At 38.8% G+C, this 20,987-nt stretch overlaps 1 protein-coding gene across 23 annotated transcripts in view; it reads left to right on the forward strand.

The window, feature by feature from the left end:
* The window catches only part of MBD5 (methyl-CpG binding domain protein 5), a 488,069-nt gene that overhangs the window by 311,725 nt on the left and 155,357 nt on the right, over positions 1–20,987 (forward strand). For 10 of the 23 annotated variants that reach the window (XM_086352344.1, XM_086352324.1, XM_086352381.1 and 7 more), the window contains exon 1: positions 20,310–20,427. The exons of the other annotated variants lie outside the window; for them this stretch is intronic. The gene's annotated coding sequence lies outside the window, so the exon portion shown is untranslated. Of the gene's footprint in view, positions 1–20,309; positions 20,428–20,987 lie in introns of those variants that run through there. 23 annotated transcript variants of the gene reach the window in all.

Genomic DNA, 20,987 nt, shown 5'->3' on the forward strand with positions numbered 1-20,987 from the left:
TCTGCCTGGTGGTTATACTTAATGCCTATTATGTATATGTGCTCAGTCACTCAGTCGCAACCGAATCTTTGGGACCCTGTGGACTGTAGCCCTCCAGGCTCCTCTGTCCATGAAATTTTCCAGGCTAGCATACTTAAAGTGGGTTGCCATTTTCTTCTCCAGGGAATCTTCCTAACCCAGGTATCAAACCAGCATCTCTTGCATCTCCTGCATTGGCAGGTGGATTGTTTATCACTGTGCCACCTTGGAAGCCCTAATGCTTATTGTGCAACACGTATTTTTAAGATTTTTTCAACTATGTCTTATGCAGATTTTTTAGGTAAGAGTTCCACATGCAAAGAAACAAAAAATAAAAGGGCATTTTGGGCAATGGACCTGGTATGTACCAAGACACTGGAATATGCAGTAGCACAGAATATTCCAGTAAATACTAGGTGATTTATTATAGCTGGAATGTAGAATATATACTGGAATGTGAGAAAAGTAAGAATCAGATCACGACAGAATATGTAACTTATGCTATATCCCACTTGCCCCAGCCTTTACTGTAAGAAGTCATCAAAGAAATCAGATAGGAAAGATTTATTGTGTTAGTTAGAATCAACTTTGATGTAAATTCTCTAGGTTTTTTTCATTTTTTTAGATCTTATTTTGTATATGCTTATAAAGTTCTTATCATATTCATACCACACAGTCTTCTTTTCTTAACCTAGTATGTATCATTCCTATTCTCAATTTGTATAACACATATGTACATACACATACATAGGAATTGTTCATTGCTTTAAAAGATGGGATTACATACACACACACATACATACATACCTACACACCTTCACCTTGCATTTCTGACCCTTCAATACCTTGTAGAAATAGCTCTAATTCATTTTTTTAAAGACTGCAATATTGTGTAGTATGAGATACCAAAGTTTATTTAACTATTCCCCTATTTGTAGACTTTCATCTTGTTTCCACTTTCTTTATATTTTTAGTGAAGTATATCTAAATTAAACTTTATGTTTATCTGCCTAAATTTCACTATAGCTTAGTATAACCCACCATAAACTCTTAAATAATTCGTGTAGTCTGGATATACAAGATAAAAGTAAACTTATTGTGATAATTTCTTCTGATACTAGCTCATATCCTCTGCTTGCTACCAAACTGGTGAATATTTAGGAGTTGTTCCAAGTAGTAATATTGTAGTAATATAACATCGTAAAGCTTGAAATAGACCCATTTGATGACTCATACTTAAGTTTTAGTGATACCTTATATATTAAATGTAGGGAAATAACAATAATATTTTCCAAACTAAGATGTTAATAGGAATTTTATGACAGAAGTGTCACAAGGTCAGATTATTTGGGAAAATACACTGGGTTGAACTCGATTCTTCAGATGTTTGCATTTCTCTAGGAGTGTATTATTCCATGAAATGCCATTGGTAAAGAGTGTTCTACATTATTCTAAGATGATATATAAACATCTGAATTGTGTTTAGACATATGGATAAATTCTCAAAGGCCATTTTGTGCACCATTTTGATAGACCTATACTATTCGTGCCACGGTAGTACAGCTCTGCGAAAGATGACCCACTCAGATCACTGCTAATATGTCTAGGTGTTATTCCCACTACTCCTCCCTATATTTAATGCATCTATCAGTCACAGAAGCTTGAAATTCCACTGATACTGGATTATGAACATTGTAAGGCATACCCAGTACCTTTTTTACCTTCATACTTTTGCAAAATTTTCCTGTTGTGTCTACACATAATCCTCTCTCATTATAGTTCTATATATTAAGATCTCAGTTTTCTTTAAATGCGCCCTTGTTTTTGTAGCTTTCTCCAAGCTATCCAGTGGGATTAAAACTACTCCTTATCTGATCTTCTAATACCACTTTGCCTTTCATTCAATGATTTAATTTCCTACCTTATGATTCACACAGTTATTGTGTGTACATTATAATAGATGTTATGCCATGACCTCTAGTTCCTGCTGTGGAGGAGCTCATAAACCAGCTAAGGAAGCAGATAAATAAACAAATTTGTACAATGTAATGTGATATGTATTTATAATGATACACAATACTAGTGGTAAAATGATTGACATGAGAAACTATGGACTAGAACGTTGGAGTGTAAATTAGCTTCTATAACTAAGATTTTAGCTTCATTTAAAATTTCCAAGTCTAGAATGGAAGTGGAATGTTGTACTGAATATTGTACATAATTCTCTCTTCCAATAGCTTATATTTGCTCTGAAGACCTGGCTTGTTTATTATTTATTTTGCAGTTTTCTATTATATTTGTCATTCCTATGGAAATATAGAATACATTGAATATAGAGTTGAATTAATTTTTAGAAGCTACCTCAGATATGCAGATGACACCACCCTTATGGCAAAAAGTGAAGAAGAACTAAAAAGCCTCTTGATGAAAGTGAAAGTGGAGAGTGAAAAAGCTGGCTTAAAGCTCAACATTCAGAAAACGAAGATCATGGCATCTGGTCCCATCACTTCTTAGGAAATTGATGGGAAAACAGTGTCAGACTTTATTTCTCTGGACTCCAAAATCACTGCAGATGCTGACTGCAGCCATGAAATTAAAAGACACTTACTCCTTGGAAGGAAAGTTATGACCAACCTAGATAGCATATTGAAAAGCAGAGACATTACTTTGCCATCAAAGGTCCATTTAATCAAGGCTATGGTTTTTCCTGTGGTCATGTATGATTGTGAGAGTTGGACTGTAAAGAAAGCTGAGCGCCAAAGAATTGATGCTTTTGAACTGTGGTGCTGGAGAAGACTCTTGAGAGTCCCTTGGACTGCAAGGAGATCCAACCAGTCCATTCTGAAGGAGATCAGCCCTGGGATTTCTTTGGAGGAAATGATGATACAGCTGAAACTCCAGTACTTTGGCCACCTCATGCGAAGAGTTGACTCATTGGAAAAGACTCTGATGCTGGGAGGGATTAGGGGCGGGAGGAGTAGGGGACAACAGAGGATGAGATGGCTGGATGGCATCACTGACTCGATGGACATGAGTCTGAGTGAACTCCGGGAGTTGGTGATGGACAGGGAGGCCTGGCATGCTGCGATTCCTGGGGTCGCAAAGAGTTGGACACGACTGAGTGACTGAACTGAACTGAACTGACTGATGTTACTATAGTCAACAAAAGAGTCCAAAATGCAGTACTTTGATGCAAACTGAAAAATGACAGAATGATCCCTGTTCATTTCCAAAGCAAACCATTCAATATCATAGTAATCAAAGTCTCTGCCCCAACCAGTAATGCTGAAGAAGCTGAAGCTGAACGGTTTTTTGAAGACCTACAAGATCTTCTAGAACTAACACCCAAAACGGATGTCCTTTTTATTATAGGGTACTGGAATGCAAAAGTAGGAAGTCAAGAAATACCTGGAGTAACAGGCAAATTTGGCCTTAGAGTACAAAACAAAGCAGGTCAATGACTAACAGAGTTTTGCCAAGAGAACGCACTGGTCATAGCAAACACGCTCTTCCAACAACACAAGAGAAGAATCTACACATGGGCATCACCAGATAGTCAATACCAAAATCAGACTGATTATATACTTTGCAGCCAAAAATGGAGAAGCTCTATACAGTCAGCAAAAACAAGACCAGGACCTGACTGTGGCTCAGATCATGAACTCCTTATTGCAAAACTCAGACTTAAATTGAAGAAAGTAGGGAAAATCACTAGACCACTCAGGTATGACCAAAATCAATTACCTTACAGTTATACTATGGACATGATATAGAGATTCAAGGGATCATATCTGATTGACAGAGTGCCTGAAGAACTATGTACAGAGGTTCGTAACATTGTACAGAAGGCAGTGATCAAGACCATCCCCAAGAAAAAAAAATGCAGAAAGGCAAAATGGTTGTCTGAGGAGGCCTTACAAATAGCTGAGAAAACAAAAGACATAAAAGGCAAAGGAGAAAAGGAAAGATATACCCATTTGAATGCAGAGTTTCAAAGAATAGCAAGGAGAGATAAGAAAGCCTTTCTCAGTGATCAATGCAAAGAAATAGAGGAAAACAATAGAATGGGAAAGACTAGAGATCTCTTCAAGAAAATTAGAGATACCAAGGGAACATTTCATGCAAAGATGGGCACAATAAAAGACAGAAACAGTATGGACCTAACAAAAGAAAAAAGATATTAAGAAGAGATGGCAAGAATACACAGAAGAACTGTACAAAAAACATCTTAATGACACAGATAACCATGATGGTGTGATCACTCACCTAAAGCCAGACATCCTGGAATGCAAAGTCAAGTGGGCCTTAGAATGCATCACTACGAACAAAGGTAGTGGAGGTGATGGAATTCCAGCTGAGCTATTTCAGATCCTAAAAGATGATGCTGTGAAAGTGCTGCACTCAATATGCCAGCAAATCTGGAAAACTCAGCAGTGGCTACAGGACTGGAAAAGTTCAGTTTTCATTCCAATCCCAAAGAAAGGCAATGCCAAAGAATGTTCAAACTACCGCACAATTGCACTCATCTCACACCCTAGCAAAGTAATGCTCAAAATTCTCCAGTACAGGCTTCAGCAATACATGAACTCTGAACTTACAGATGTTCAAGCTGGTTTTAGAAAAGGCAGAGTAACCAGAGATCAAATTGCTTATTTAACTTTTATGCAGAGTACATCATGGGAAACGCTGGGCTGGATGAAGCACAATCTGGAATCAAGATTTCTGGGAGAAATATCAGTAACCTCAGATATTCAGATGATACCACTCTAATATCAGAAAGCAATGAAGAACTAATGAACCTCTTGATGAAAGTGAAAGAGGAGAGTGAATAACCTGGCTTAAAACTCAACATTCAGAAAACTAAGATCATGGCATCTGGTCCCATCACTTCGTGGCAAATAGATGGGGAAACAATGGAAACAGTGACAGGCTTGCTCCTTGGAAGAAAAGTTATGACCAACCTAGACAGCATATTAAAAAGCAGAGATATTACCAACAAAGGTCCGTCTAGTCAATGCTATGGTTTTTCCAGTAGTCACGTATGGATGTCATAGTTGAACTATACAGAAAGCTGAGAGCCAAAAAATTGATACTTTTGAACTATGGTGTTGGAGAAGACTCTTGAGAGTCCCTTGGACTTCAGGGAGATCCAACCAGTCCATCCTAAAGAAAATCAGTCCTAAATATTCATTGGAAGGACTGATACTGAAGCTGAAACTCCAGTACTTTGGTCCCCTGATGTGAAGAGCTGACTCATTTGAAGAGACCCTGATTCTGGGAAAGATTGAAAGCAGGAGGAAAAGGGGATGACAGAGAATGAGATGGTTGGATGGTTATCACCAACTCGATGGACATGAGCTTGAGTAAGCCCCAGGAGTTGGTGATAGACAGGGAAGCCTGGCTGCAGTCCATTGGGTTGCAAAGAGTGAGATACAACTGAGCAACTGAATTGACTGAACTGACCATACTATTATCAGAAAAAATATTAAAGAAGGTTAAATGGATATGACAACTGAATAAAATGTATGACCCTTGACTAGATCTTGGAATTGGGGAAAGAAGACAGCTATAATTACTAAACAGTTGGAAAATTTAAAATACAGACTTAACAATCTCTATTACATAATCCTTTTAAAATTAGGTGGACTAATCCTATAAATAAAATTATTCATTTATGTGTTTATATTCACCATAATTAGATAGCTATTCAATGTGATAGGCCTGCAGATAACAGAAATTCTTGCAAGTAATAGACCCTAAAAAACAATCTTGGCTTGGCCAAAGCAGTCAGGTGAAGGGTGGTGAGGACCCCACTCACCATCTCAGTCTGGTAGGTTAGCAAAGTATCTAAGCCATCATCTGATACATTTGAGAATCAGGCCATCTTTCTACCAAAGTGTTTACACTTCTAATGAAGCAGAAAAATTCAGAATGCTGGAGTCGATTTGCTGCTTTATGCAGGTTTCAATAAAGTTTGACAAGAAACGGGCACATCAGGAAGCAGGGAAGGGAAAAAAAGATAGCTTTGCCAAAAAAGCTACTCTCTGTCTGTGGCTGACAATCAGATGATCTGGAGCTTGGCAGGACTGAAGAAGCCAAATTATATGTGTTTTATAATTATCTTTTATTTATTTTTGAATAGGTTATTTGCACGACATAGAATTTGAGAGGTATACAAAGGCAGTGAAAAATTACCCTTCCAAGTCTTTTCGCCCAGATATCTATTTTCCCTCTCCAAAGGCAGTCCCTGCTACCACTCATGCACTCCTCCAGAAATGTTGAATGTGTCACCACATCTATATCAGTATTTACAGAATGCAGCAGGTTATACATACACTCCGTTCTATACCTTACTTTCTTTAGGTACTATGTTTTGTCAATTGATCACTTGAGTACATACAGAGCTACATTATTATATATTTTTTTCATAAAGCTTGTACAGTAAAAACTACGTCATACATGTATTATGTGAAATAATGAAATGTATATATGACATTGTCTTTAATAACTAAAAAGAATTGCATATATATATATTTAGTAAGATAATGAAACAAACATAGTACATTGTCCGGCCCATGATCGGTGGGCCTGCTTACTTCCTCTAAAGGTTAAACTGTGTGCCCAGTTTTTTATTTCGAAATTTTGATTATCTTGTCCATGTCCTGACTCTTAACAGATTGAGCTCTGTAATATATGGCTCTTAGTTATTGTTACCAGGGCAATAGAGTACCAAACATCCCCCCATGCTGTGAAGAACTCAGGCCTGTGCCATAATAAAAGCATTCAATATAAAATAGATGATATATAAATAGCAATCTCTGAGCAATCTTACTGTGAGACTGAGTATAGGAATTGGTTATGGTAATTTCCCATTTTCTTAAAATAGAAATTCTCATTTTTAAAAAAAAGTATTTGTCTCAAATCTAACAAATGTTAAAAAGAAGAAATTACTCAGTAGGTAATAAAATTAGCAATGTTGATTTCTGGTTAAAGAAGGTAGAGTGAACATATATATTTAACTCCATCCCCTTTCAAAACCACATTAAAATAAAACATAATATTGAATGTTTTATTAAGAAGGATAAAACAAGAAGGGAAAAAGAGAATGGGAGAAGAATGATGGTACCAAAATGTGGAAACTAGATGGCAGAAGGACTACAGCTAAATGACTTAGCAAATCCAAGCAAGTTGAATCTTAAAACCAGCAGTAGGTAAAGCCAGCAAACAGTTCTGTTTGCATGATGGTTTCCAAGAAACTTGGGTATTAGAACCAGAGTTACAGAAGCAGGTTAAAGGGAAAAATAAGAGCAAGCCTGGTTGGAAGTCTATTTAGGACATTTCTCTTGCATTCTTGTTCTGTCATCTGCAAGTGGACAAGTACCTCTCCACCCATCATCCTAGCAAAAGACAATGTTCATTCTTTGGTAAATCAGAAGGTTCCCAAATGGGGAAATTTGGAAAATTCTAGTTGGCAGAGTACTTTACCAAAAACAGACCAGACTGATATTTTACACTCTTACTATGAAACCCAAGTTCAGTTGAGTTCAGTCACTCAGTCGTGTCCAAGTCTTTGTGACCCCATGAACCACAGCACACCAGGCCTCCCTATCCATCACCAACTACTGGAGTCTACCCAAACCCATGTCCATTGAGTCAGTGATGCCATGCAACCATCTCATCTTCTGTCGTCCCCTTCTCCTCCTGCCCTCAATCCTTCCCAGCATCAGGGTCTTTTCAAATGAGTCAGCTCTTCGCATCAGGTGGCCAAAGTATTGGAGTTTCAACATCAGTCCTTCCAGTGAACACCCAGGACTGATCTCCTTTAGGATGGACTGGTTGGATCTCCTTGCAATCCAAGGGATGCTCAAGAGTCTTCTCCAACACCGCAGTTCAAAAGCATCAATTCTTCGGCGCTCAGCTGTCTTTATAGTCCAACTCTCACATCCATACATGACCACTGGAAAAACCATAGCCTTGACTAGACGGACCTTTTTGGCAAAGTAATGTCTCTGCTTTTTAATATGCTATCTAGGTCGGTCTTAAGTTTCATTCCAAGAAGTAAGCGTCTTTTTATTTCATAGCTGCAATCACCATCTGCAGTGATTTTGAAGCCCAAAAAACTAAAGTCAGCCACTGTTTCTACTGTTTCGCTATTTGCCATGAAGTGATGGGACCAGATGCCATAATCTTAGTTTTCTGAATGTTGAGCTTTAAGCCAACTTTTTCACTCTCCTCTTTCACTTTCATCAAGAGGCTCTTTAGTTCTTCTTCACTTTCTGCCATAAGGGTGGTGTCATCTGCATATCTGAAGTTATTGATATTTCTCCCGGCAATCTTGATTCCAGCTTGTGCTTCCTCCAGCCCAGCATTTCTCATGATGTACTCTGCATATAAGTTAAATAACCAGGGTGACAATATACAGCCCAAGTCCTTAACTATTTTGTTTGTAAAATGCTAGTAACACTAGGCAGAAGATTGAAAGATTCTTTTTTGGAGAATCTAACTGGATTAAAAAGAAGGCTCTCAATAAATTGATATTGGGGGTTACTGAACAAAACAGCATAGTCAGTTCTGTGAAATCCATAGTCATCAAGCCCCAGTCATGTATTATTTATAATCCCCCTTTCTTACCTCCTTAAAAGAGAGTTGTGGGAAATTAATAGGTTAATCAAGAGGTAGAAATATAGTCATTTATTTAGAGATATTCTTCTTCATAAATGCCAAAAGAAATACCTAAAATCAGTTGAAAATGATTGCTTCTGGATATTGGAAAAATGGTTAAAAAAATGAGTCTTATAGGTCTACTTGATTTTTTAAACCATCTGCATGTGTAAATTTAAAACCAAACAATATTGGAAATAAAAGCAAAAATAAACAAATGGGACCTAATTAACCTTAAAAGCTTCTGCACATCAAAGGAAACTATTAGCAAGGTGAAAAGACAGCCTTCAGAATGGGAGAAAATAATAGCAAATGAAGCAACTGACAAACAACTAATCTCAAAAATATACAAGCAACTCCTACAGGTCAACTCCAGAAAAATAAACGACCCAATCAAAAAATGGGCCAAAGAACTAAATAGACATTTCTCCAAAAAAGACATACAGATGGCTAACAAACACATGAAAAGATGCTCAACATCACTCATTATCAGAGAAATGCAAATCAAAACCACTATGAGGTACCATTTCACACCAGTCAGAATGGCTGCGATCCAAAAGTCTACAAATAATAAATGCTGGAGAGGGTGTGGAGAAAAGGGAACCCTCTTACACTGTTGGTGGGAATGCAAACTAGTACAGCCACTATGGAGAACAGTGTGGAGATTCCTTAAAAAACTGGAAATAGAACTGCCTTATGATCCAGCAACCCCACTGCTGGGCATACACACTGAGGAAACCAGAAGGGAAAGAGACACGTGTACCCCAATGTTCATCGCAGCACTGTTTATAATAGCCAAGACATGGAAGCAACCTAGATGTCCATCAGCAGATGAATGGATAAGAAAGCTGTGGTACATATACACAATGGAGTATTACTCAGCCATTAAAAAGAATACATTTGAATCAGTTCTAATGAGGTGGATGAAACTGGAGCCTATTATACAGAGTGAAGTAAGCCAGAAGGAAAAACATAAATACAGTATACTAACGCACATATATGGAATTTAGAAAGATGGTAACAATAACCCTGTGTACGAGACAGCAAAAGAGACACTGATGTATAGAACAGTCTTATGGACTCTGTGGGAGAGGGAGAGGGTGGGAAGATTTGGGAGAATGGCAATGAAACATGTAAAATATCATGTAGGAAACGAGTTGCCAGTCCAGGTTCGATGCATGATGCTGGATGCTTGGGTCTAGTGCACTGGGACGGCCCAGAGGGATGGTATGGGGAGGGAGGAGGGAGGAGGGTTTGGGATGGGGAACACATGTATACCTGTGGCGGATTCATTTTGATATTTGGCAAAACTAATACAATTATGTAAAGTTTAAAAATAAAATAAAATTGGAAGAATAAAAAAAAAAAAAAAAACCAAACAGCATGATATTAACATTAACAATGATCTGTAAAAACTTAGCAACTAACATATATACACTACCATGTGTAAAATAGAAGGCTAGTGGGAAGCTGATGTAAGAGCACAGAGAGCTCAATTCAGTGCTCTGTGATGACCTAGAGGAGTGGGAGGAGGTGGTGGGAGGGAGCTCAAAAGGAAGGGGATATATGTATACTTAGAGCTGATTCCATTTTGTAATTCATCCAGCCCAGCATTTTGGATGATGTACTCTGCATATAAATTAAATAAGAGAAGTGACAACATACAGCCTTGTTGTACTCCATTCCCAATTTTAAACTAGTCAGTTGTTCATGAATCACAAGCTGGAATCACAGTTGCTGGGAGAAATATCACAACCTCAGATATGCAGATGCAGATGATACCACTCTGATGAAAGAAAGTGGAGAGGAACTAAAGAGCCTCTTGATGAGGGTGAAAGAAGAGAGTGAAAAAGCTGGCTTGAAACTCAACATTCAAAAAACGAAGATCATGAAATCTGATCCCATCACTTTGTGGCAAATAAAAGGGGAAAAGTAGAAGCAGTGACAGATTTTTTTCCCACCTTGGGCTCCGAAATCACTGTGGACGGTGACTGCAGCCAAGAAATTCAAAGATGCTTGCCCTTTGGAAGGAAAGCTATGACAAATCCAGACAGCGTATTAAAAAGCAGAGACATCACTTTGGTGACAAGGTCTGTATAGTCAAAGCTATGTTTTTTTTTCAGTAGTCCTTTACAGATGTTAGAATTGGACCAGAAAAAAAAAAAAAAAGAATTGGACCAGAAAGAAGGCTGTGCTGGCAGGCATAGCAGATGTTTTTCTGATGTAACACCTGTTTTCTAGAAACTTAGCCAACATTCATATGCAATAACATTTAAGAATTTAAATTTGAATTTTTTTATTTTTAATTGGAGGATAATTGCTTTGCAATATTGTGCTAGTTTCTGTTGTACAACATGAATCAGCTACTGCTTTTGTTTAGTCACTAAGTTGTGTCCGACTCTTTGCAATCCCTTAGACTGTAGCAAGCCAGGCTCCTTTGTCCTCCACAATCTCCCAGTTTGCTCAAATTCATATTCACTGAGTCAGTGATGCTATCTAACCATCTCATCTTGTTGCCCCCTTCTCCTTTAGCCTTTAGTCCTTAACAACCTCAGAGTCTTTTCTGATCAAAGTCAGCTCTTTGCATCAGATGGCCAGAGTATTAGAGCTTCAGCATCAGTCCTTCCAATGTATATTCAGGGTTGATTTCCTTTAAGATTGACTGGTTTGATCTCCTTGCAGTCCAAGGGACTCTTAAGAGTCTTCTCCAGCCATCACAATTCAAAAGCATAAATTCTTTGGCACTCAGACTTCTTTCTAGTCTGATTCTCACATCTGTACACAACTACTGGAAAAACCATATCTTTGACTTTACAGAACTTTCTCAACAAAGGGATGTCTCTGCTTTTTAATACACTGTCTAGACTTATCATAGTTTTCCTTCCAAGGAGCAAGCATCTTTGAACTTCATGGCTGCAGTCACCATCCGTGGTGATTTGGGAGCCTAAGAAAGTAAAATCTGTCACTGTTTCTACTTTTCCCCTTCTATTTGCCATGAAGCAATGGAACTGGATGCCATGATCTTCGTTTTTTGAATGTTGAGTTTCAAGCCAGCTTTTTCACTCTCTTCTTTCACCCTCATCAAGAGGCTCTTTAGTTCCTCTTCACTTTGTTCTATTAGAGTGATAACATCTACATATATGAGGTTGTTGATATTTTTCCTGACAATCTTGATTCCAGTTTGTGATTCATATAGCCTGGCATTTCGCATGATGTACTCTGCATATAAGTTAATTAAACAAGATGACAATATACAGCCTTGTCATATTCCTTCCCAATTTTGAACCAGTCATTTCTTCCATATCTGATTCTAAATGTTGCTTCTTGACCTGCATACAAGTGTTTCAGGAGACAGGAAAGGTGACCTGCTACTCCCATCTCTTTAAGAATTTTCCAAAGTTTGTTGTGATCCAAGGCTTACCTAGTGGCTCATGTCAGTATAGAATCCACCTGAAATGTGGGAAACCTGGATTTGTTCCCTGGGTTGGGAAGATCTCCTGGAGGAGGCATAGCAACCCACTCCAATATTCTTGCTTAGAGAATCCCCATGGACAGAGGAGCCTGGTGGGCTGCAGTCCATGGGGTCACAAAGAGTCAGACACGGATTGACTAAGCACAAGGCTTCCCGGGTGATGCTAGTGGCAAAGAATCCGCCTGCCAGTGCAGGAGACGCAAAAGATGCAGGTTCTGTTCATGCGTTGGGAAGGTCCCCTGGAGAAGGGAATGGCAACCCACTCCAGTATTCTTGTCTGGAAAATCGCATGGACAGAGGACCCTGGAGAGCTACAGTCAATGGGGTCGCTAAGAATCTAACATGACTGAGCTACTACCCACCACAACCACACGGTCAAAGGCTTTAGCAAAGTCAGTGAAGTAGAAGTAGATGTTTTTCTGGAATTCTCTTGATGTCTCCATGATCCAGTGAATGCTGGTAATTTGATCTCTGGTTCCTCTACCTTCTAAATCCAGCCTGTATATTTGGAAGTTCTCTGTTCATGAACTGCTGAAGGATTTTGAGGATACTCTTGCTAGTGTGTGAAATGAGTAGTAAACTATAATCATTTTCATACTTACAAGTAAAACAGCAACTAAAGAAAAATTGAAAAATGGTACCTAGTCCCTATAAGCCAATTTGCTAAACTTATAAAACTCTCTGAAATCAGAATAAGAATTAGAAATAAATGATATAACAAATGACCACAAAGGCTATGAAAATGCATTTGTTTTCTTAAAATACATCCATTTCTTCATGTCTATATCATTAATTTTACTGTCAATGCTTTCTTTCTGGCTAAAACAAAAGTAAGTTTTAGCTCAACTCCTGTCTTAATTCTCAGAAATTAAGTGAGTGCAGTTGAAATAAATGCTGCTTTCTGGTATCTGCTCCATCTGATACAGCCTTGGTCTTATCTCCAGATAGGTTCCTTTAGGTAAAGGATCAGATAATTGGGTAATAAGGATAATTTTGGTCTCATCTTTCATTATCAGTACCACTGAGATGGTGACTACAGCCGTGAAATTAAAAGACGCTTACTCCTTGGAAGGAAAGTTATGACCAACCTAGATAGCATATTGAAAAGCAGAGACATTACTTTGCCAACAAAGGTCCATCTAGTCAAGGCTATGGTTTTTCCAGTGGTCATGTATGGATGTGAGAGTTGGACTGTGAAGAAAGCTGAGCGCTGAAGAATTGATGCTTTTGAACTGTGGTGTTGGAGAAGACTCTTGAGAGTCCCTTGGACTGCAAGGAGATCCAACCAGTCCATTCTAAAGGAGATTAGTCCTGGGTGTTCATTGGAAGAACTGATGCTAAAGCTGAAACTCCAATACTTTGGCCACCTCATGCGAAGAGTTGACTCATTGGAAAAGACTCTGATGCTGGGACGGATTGGGGGCAGGAAAAGAAGTGGGCAACAGAGGATGAGATGGCTGGATGGCATCACTGACTAGATGGACATGAGTTTGAGTGAACTCTGGAAGTTGGTGATGGACAGGGAGGCCATGGGGTCGCAAAGAGTTGGACATGACTGAGCAACTGAATTGAACTGAAAGATAACAACAAATATAATAATGAAACAGTTATGAACATGAATGTATACAGTTTTTCATGATGGAAAATACCAAATATGAAATGCAAAAAAAAATAAATAAAACTGAGTTGTAAAGGCATTTTTTTAGAGAATGAAAGTGATGATATAAGTATACTATTATTTAATTAGAGACAAGTTATAATATCAGGGTCACTTGTAAAAGTTTAATACCAATTAAAAATAGTATTCAATAATTAGGAAACAGTAAAATGTTTAAATTCCAGTCCAACAAAACCAACAAGTCTTTTTAATAAACTAAAGTTACAAACTGGGACTATGAAGAATCTGGTACTTTATTAAATACAGTTTAAGTCAGTTTTTTCCTTCAAATGGTGATTTTTGGAGGCCAGAAATGCTAGAATTGTTCAAAATATTTTTGGAATTTCTCTTTTGTAGCTGCCTCTGCAATTAACTTTACACCACACAAGACCGCTTGTTTTTGACCCCAAAAGGCATACATAACTTTTGACCCACTAAGCTTAGTTTGAGATGATGACATTTAGTTGGTTTAAGAATTCAGATGAAACCGGTATGTGTATGCAAAACATTTTTATGAACAAAAGTAATTACATATATATTTTCTGAACAGGCAGAACCCATGGAGTAAGTCAACAGATTCAAAGGACTTCCAGGAAAGAATCAAACAATAATAAAGATTTTGAAATGTTGTTTTTCATCTTCCCTTATAATTAAATCTTAAACTAAGAATAAAATAGCAGTCTGAATATGCAAACGTATCAAATTTCAGATTGTGAGAATGAATTTTTTAAACATTCAGTTCAGTTCAGTCACTCAGTCATGTCTGACTTTGTGACCCATGGACTGCAGCATGCCAGGCTTCCCTGGCCATCACCAACTCCCAGAGCTTTACTCAAACTCATGTCCATCGAGTCGGTGATGCCATCCAACCATCTTATCCTCTGTCGTCCCCTTCTCCTCCTGCTTTCAATCTTTCCCAGCATCAGAGTCTCTTCAAATGAGTCAGCTCTTCACATCAGGTGGCCAAAGTATTGGAGTTTCAGCTTCAGTGTCAGTCGTTCCAGTGAATATTTAGGACTGATTTCCTTTAGGATGGACTGGTTGGATCTCCTTGCCATCCAAGGGACTCTAAAGAGTCTTCTCCAACCACAGTTCAAAAGCATCAATTCTTCGGGGGTCCACTTTCTTTATAAAAGTCCAACTCACACATCCATACATGACTACTGGAAAAACCATAGCTTTGACTAGATGGACCTTTGTTGGTAAAGTAATGTCTCTGCTTTTTAATATGCTGTCTAGATTGGTCATAACTTTTCTTCCAAGGAGCAAGCATCTTAATTTCATGGCTGCAGTCACCATCTGCAGTGATTTTGGAGCCCAAAGAATTAGTCTTTCACTGTTTCCATTGTTTCCCCATCTATTTGCCATGAAGTGATGGGACCGAATGCCATGATCTTAGCTTTCTGAATGTTGAGTTTTAAGCCAGACTTTCCACTCTCTTCTTTGACCTTCATCAAGAGGCTCTTTAGTTCTTCTTCGCTTTCTGATATAAGGGTGGTATCATCTGCATATCTCAGGTTATTGATGTTTCTCCCGGCAATCTCGATTCCACCTTGTGCTTCATCCAACCCAGCATTTCGCATGATATTCTCTGCATATAAGTTAAATAAGCATGGGGGCAATATAAAGCCTTGACATACTCCTTTCCCAATTTGGAACCAGTCTGTTGTTTCATGTCCAGTTCTAACTGTTGCTTCTTGACCTGTGTACAGATTTCTCCAGAGGCAGGTCATGTGATCTGGTATTCCCATCGCTTGAATTTCCCGAGTTTGTTGTGATCCACACAGTGAAAGATTTGGCATAGTCAATAAAGCAGAAGTAGATGTTTTTCTGGAACTCTCTTGCTTTTTAGATAATCTACCAGATGTTGGAAATTTGATCTCTAGTTCCTATGCCTTTTCTAAATCCAGCTTGAATATCTAGAAGTTCATGGTTCACATACTGTTGAAGCCTGTCTTGGAGAATTTTGAGCATTGTTTTGCTGGCATGTGAGATGAGTCCAATTGTGCAGAAGTTTGAGCATTCTTTGGCATTTCCTTTCTTAGGATTCAGAATGAAAACTGACCTTTTCCAGTCTTGTGCCCATGGCTGAGTTTTCCAGATTTGCTGGCATATTGAGTGCAGCACTTTCACAGCATCATCTTTAAGGATCTGAAATAGCTCAGCTGGAATTCCATCACTTCTACTAGCTTTGTTCATAGTGATACTTTGTAAGGCTCACTTGACTTTGCATTCCAGGATGTCTGGCTTTAAGTGAATGATCACACCAAAATGGTTTTCTGGGTCACGAACTTTTTTGTATAGTTCTTCTGTGTATTCTTGCCACCTCTTCTTAATATCCTTCTGCTTTTGTTAATAAAGACCATTCTGTTATTAAAGGACCATTTCTGTCCTTTATTGAGCCCATCTTTGCTTGAAATATTCCTTTGGTGTCTCTAATTTTCTTGAAGAGATTTCCAGTCTTTCCCATTCTATTGTTTCCTCTATTTCTTTGCATTGATCACTGAGGAAGGCTTTCTTATCTCTGCTTGCTGTTCTTTGGAACTCTGCATTCAGATGGGTATACCTTTCCTTCACCTCTTTGCCTTTCACATCTTGTCTTTTCTCAGCTATTTGTAAGTTCTCCTCAGACAACCATTTTTCCTTTTTGCATTTCTTTTTCTTGGAGATGGTCTTGATCACTGCCTCCTGTACAATGTCACAAACCTCTGTTTATAATTCTTCAGGCACTAGCATTCCAGGTTCCTATGCAATATTGCTGTTTACCGCATTGGACTTTACTTCCATCACCAGTCACATCCACAACTGAGTGTTGTGTTTACTTTGCCTCCATCTCTTCATTCTTTCTGGAGTTATTTCTCCACTGATCTCCAATAGCATATTGGGTACCTACCAACCTGGGAAGTTCATCTTTCAGTGTCCTATCTTTTTGCCTTTTCATACTGTTCATAGGTTCTCAAGGCAAGAGTATTTAAGTGGTTTACCATTCCCTTCTCCAGTGTACCACATTTTGTCAGAACTCCCCACCGTGACCTGTCCATCTTGGGTGGCCCTACACAGCATGGCTTACAGTTTCTTTGAGTTAGACAAGGCTGTGGTCCATTTGATCAGATTGGTTAGTTTTCTGTGATTGTGGTTTTCATTCTATCTGCCCTCTGATGGATAAGTGGCTTATGGAAGCTTCCTGATAGGAGACACTAACTGAGGGGGAAACTGGGTCTTGTTCTGATGGTTGGGGCCATGCTCAGTTCAGTTCATGTGTTCAGTCGTGTCCGACTCTTTGCGACCCCATCTCCTTCAGAATGGACTGGTTGGATCTCCTTGCAGTCCAAGGGACTCTCAAGAGTCTTCTCCAGCACCACAGTTCAAAAGCATCAGTTCTTTGGCGCTCAGCTTTCTTCACAGTCCAACTCTCACATCCATACATGACCACTGGAAAAACCATAGCCTTGACTAGACGGACCTTTGTTGACAAAGTAATATCTCTGCTTTTGAATATGTTATCTAGGTTGGTCATAACTTTCCTTCCAAGGAGTAAGTGTCTTTTAATTTCATGGCTGCAGTCACCATCTGCAGTGATTTTGGAGCCCCAAAAAATAGTCTGACACTGTTTCCACTGTTCCCCCTTCTATTTCCCATGAAGTGATGGGACTAGATGCCATGATCTTCGTTTTCTGAATGTTGAGCTTTAAGCCAACTTTTTCACTCTCCTCTTTCACTTTCATCAAGAGGCTTTTTAGTTCCTCTTCACTTTCTGCCATAAGGGTGGTGCCATCTGCATATCTGAGGTTATTGATATTTCTCCCAGCAATCTTGATTCCAGCTTGTGCTTCTTCCAGCCCAGCGTTTCTCATGATGTACTCTGCATATAAGTTAAATAAGCAGGGTGACAATATACAGCCTTGACATACTCCTTTTCCTATTTGGAACCAGTCTGTTATTCATGTCCAGTTCTAACTGTTGCTTCCTGACCTGCATATATGTTTCTCAAGAGGCAGGTCAGGTGGTCTGGTATTCCCATCTCTTTCAGAATTTTCCACAGTTTATTGTGATCCACACAGTCAAAGCCTTTGGCAGTCAATAAAGCAGTAATAGATGTTCTTCTGGAACTCTCTTATTTTTTTGATCATCCAGCTGATGTTGGCAATTTGATCTCTGGTTCCTCTGCCTTTTGTAAAACCAGCTTGAATATCTAGAAGTTCATGGTTCATGTATTGCTGAAGCCTGGGCTTGAAGAATTTTAAGCATTACTTTGCTAGTGTGTGAGATAAGTGCAATTGTGTGGTACTTTGAGCATTCTTTGGCATTGCCTTTCTTAGAGATTGGAGTGAAAACTGACATTTTCCAGTTTTGTGGCCACTGCTGAGTTTTCCAAATTTGCTGGCATATTGGGCCATGATCAGTAAATCTTTAATCCAATTTTCTGTTTATGGGTGGGGCTGTGTTCCCTCCCTGTTATTTGACCTGAGGCCAATCTATGATGGAGGTAATGAAGATTATGGTGACCTCCTTCCAAATGTCCCATGCAGGCGCTGCTGCACACAATGCCCCTAACCCTGCAGCAGGCCACTGCCTACCCACACCTCTGCCAGACACTCCTGGACACTCACGGGCAAGTCTGAGTCAGTCTCTTGTGGGGTCACTGCCCCTTTCTCCTGGGTCCTGGTGTGCACAAGGTTTTTTCTTATGCCCTCCAAGAGTCTGTTTCCCAGTCCTGTGTAAGTTCTTGCGGCTCTATGGTTAGGTTAATGGTGACCTCCTCCAAGAGGGCTTATGCCATACCCAGGTCTACTGCACCCAGAGCCCCTGCTCTGCAGTAGTCCACTGCTGACCCGTACCCCCACAGGAGACACTCAGACACAGTTCTGTCTCAGTCTCTGGTATCCCCACAAGAGACTGACCCAGACTTGCCCGTGTGTGTCCAGGAGTCTCCAGCGGAGACATGGGTCAGCGGTGGCCTGCTGCAGGGTTGGGAGACTGAGTGCAGCAGTGCCTGCATGGGACCTTTTGAAGGGGGTCACCATTGTCTTCATTACCTCCATCAGTATGGTATCATGTATTAATGAAACTGCTGTCTCATATAGTTCAAAAACGTCTCTGAAAACAATTTCAGAGACGGATTTTCAAAACTTGTACAAAGTCCATATAAAAAAAAAAATTTTTTTAATAGGATTTCCCTGGAGGTCCAGTGATTAAGGCTCTATACTTCCAATGCAGGGGACACAGATTTCATTTCTGACTGGGAAAATGCTGGTGTTAGAGCATCTCCCACAGAGGCATGGGTTGGCAGCAGCATGCAGTAGGGATGGGGACACTGGCAGCCACAGTCCCAGAAGGCCTCCTCTTTAGCATCCTTTAATCTAAAAAAAAAAAAAAAAAAAATTATCAGCCTTTTTATGTCATGTTGTAGACATATTTTTTAAAAGTCTAGACAAATTGCAGAATGTCCCTTAATTTTCATTTTTCTTACATTTTTAAAAAAATTATTAGGTTCAGATTAAACATTCTTGACAAGAATGCTCCATTGGTAATGCTGTGCCTTCTCAAGGTTTCATATCAATGGAAGAAGAAATTGGTAACAAAGTAGAAAGGCACACTGCTATGATTTGATAGAAGGGCCAATTTGAGTTTTCAATTTCTTTAATTTTACAGTAACCAGGTAATTTCTAAGTGGTCTGTGCTTAAATAGATGAACTATCAGTAAATAATATTTAATCTAGTCCATTGGCTATCATTTTGAAAAATCAAAAAATTCCCCTTTTTAAATTTATCTGTTCCTGTGAGTTTGTAAGTTTGGGTAGCTCTGATAAAATCAAGTTTCTGATTTGCAAATCTGAGGGCCAGGTGGTAATAATATCCACTCATAACTCTGAAATGAGAATTACTGGAGATGCTGAGAGAAGTAAAATATCACTGACAGTAATATGTTCTGTGAATCAACCCCACCCATTTATTTATCTTTAAAACCACAAAAATGATATATAGACTTCCTGGTAGCTCAGCTGGTAAAGAATCTGCCTGCAATGTGGGAGACCAGGGTTCGATCCCTGGGTTGGGAGGATCCCCTGGAGGAGGGCATGGCAACCCCTCCAGTATTCTTGCCTGGAGAATCCCCATGGACAGAGGAGTTTGGCAGGCTATAGCCCATGGGATCGCAAAGAGTCAAACACGACTGAGCGACTAAGCTCACACCTAGCACACAAATGGTATTTACTATTATTATTGTACCGGACAGTGCTGTGTTTAAGAATATTAATCTTTATAATAATCTTTCTACTTTGGTACTATTATTATCCCCTTTTACAGTTGTGGAAACTGAGGCATGGGAAGGATAAATAGCTTTCCCAAGGGCATACAACCAATAAATGATATGTCCAACTGTTTCTCTTTGAGATCCCACTTGCAAACAGGCAGCCTATGTAGCTGCAGTGTGTACTTAAGGATGATTTTCTTTCAGCCTCTCCTTTAAATAAATGTGTGTGTCTATGTTATTTCCGTTACAGAGAGAAGAGGTTTATAGGGACTCATAAAGGCATAGACCATCTAGAGATTTACTGCCTCCATTACGCTGCTGGGTCTCACAGCACATGTTATGTTTTTATCAGTTTCTCTCCACAAGGTAGGAATTGTTTTCTCTCCATGAATTCTTCACATAATTATAGTTTTCTTGTCTATGAACTTAATTTTTATTAAATCTGAAAAGCATCTGACATCTATAGACTTAAATGCCACACATCTCCAAATAGTAAAGTCATAAAAACACTTCTAAAATATAGTTCTATTATAAAATTAATACCTGTTCATTGTAAAAAATAAAAACAGAAAATGTATAGTAATCCTGCCATCTTGACATAAGTCCTCTTTGCATTTTCTTTTTTGCCTTTCTGAGTTTATTGATATGTATACTATTATATGTATTTTATATATAATGTACTATTATATACACATGTGTTATTATATGCATATATACATACATATTATGACTAGACATAATAGGATATAAATGCTCTTTGGCCCGAATGCTTCTGTTTTTTAATAACTTATTTACTTATTCATTTATTTTTAGTTGCACTAGGTCTTCTTTCTGTGCTCAGGCTTTCTTTAGTTGCTGCAAGCAAGGGCTACTCTTTGTTGTGGTGCATGGCCTTCTCATTGCAGTGGCTTATCTTGTTGCAGAAC

The sequence above is a fragment of the Bos grunniens genome, chromosome 2, assembly GCF_055505025.1.
Source record: "Bos grunniens cultivar Pamir isolate PY7600 chromosome 2, Bosgru_T2T1.0, whole genome shotgun sequence".
NCBI classification, from domain to species: Eukaryota; Metazoa; Chordata; class Mammalia; order Artiodactyla; family Bovidae; genus Bos; species Bos grunniens.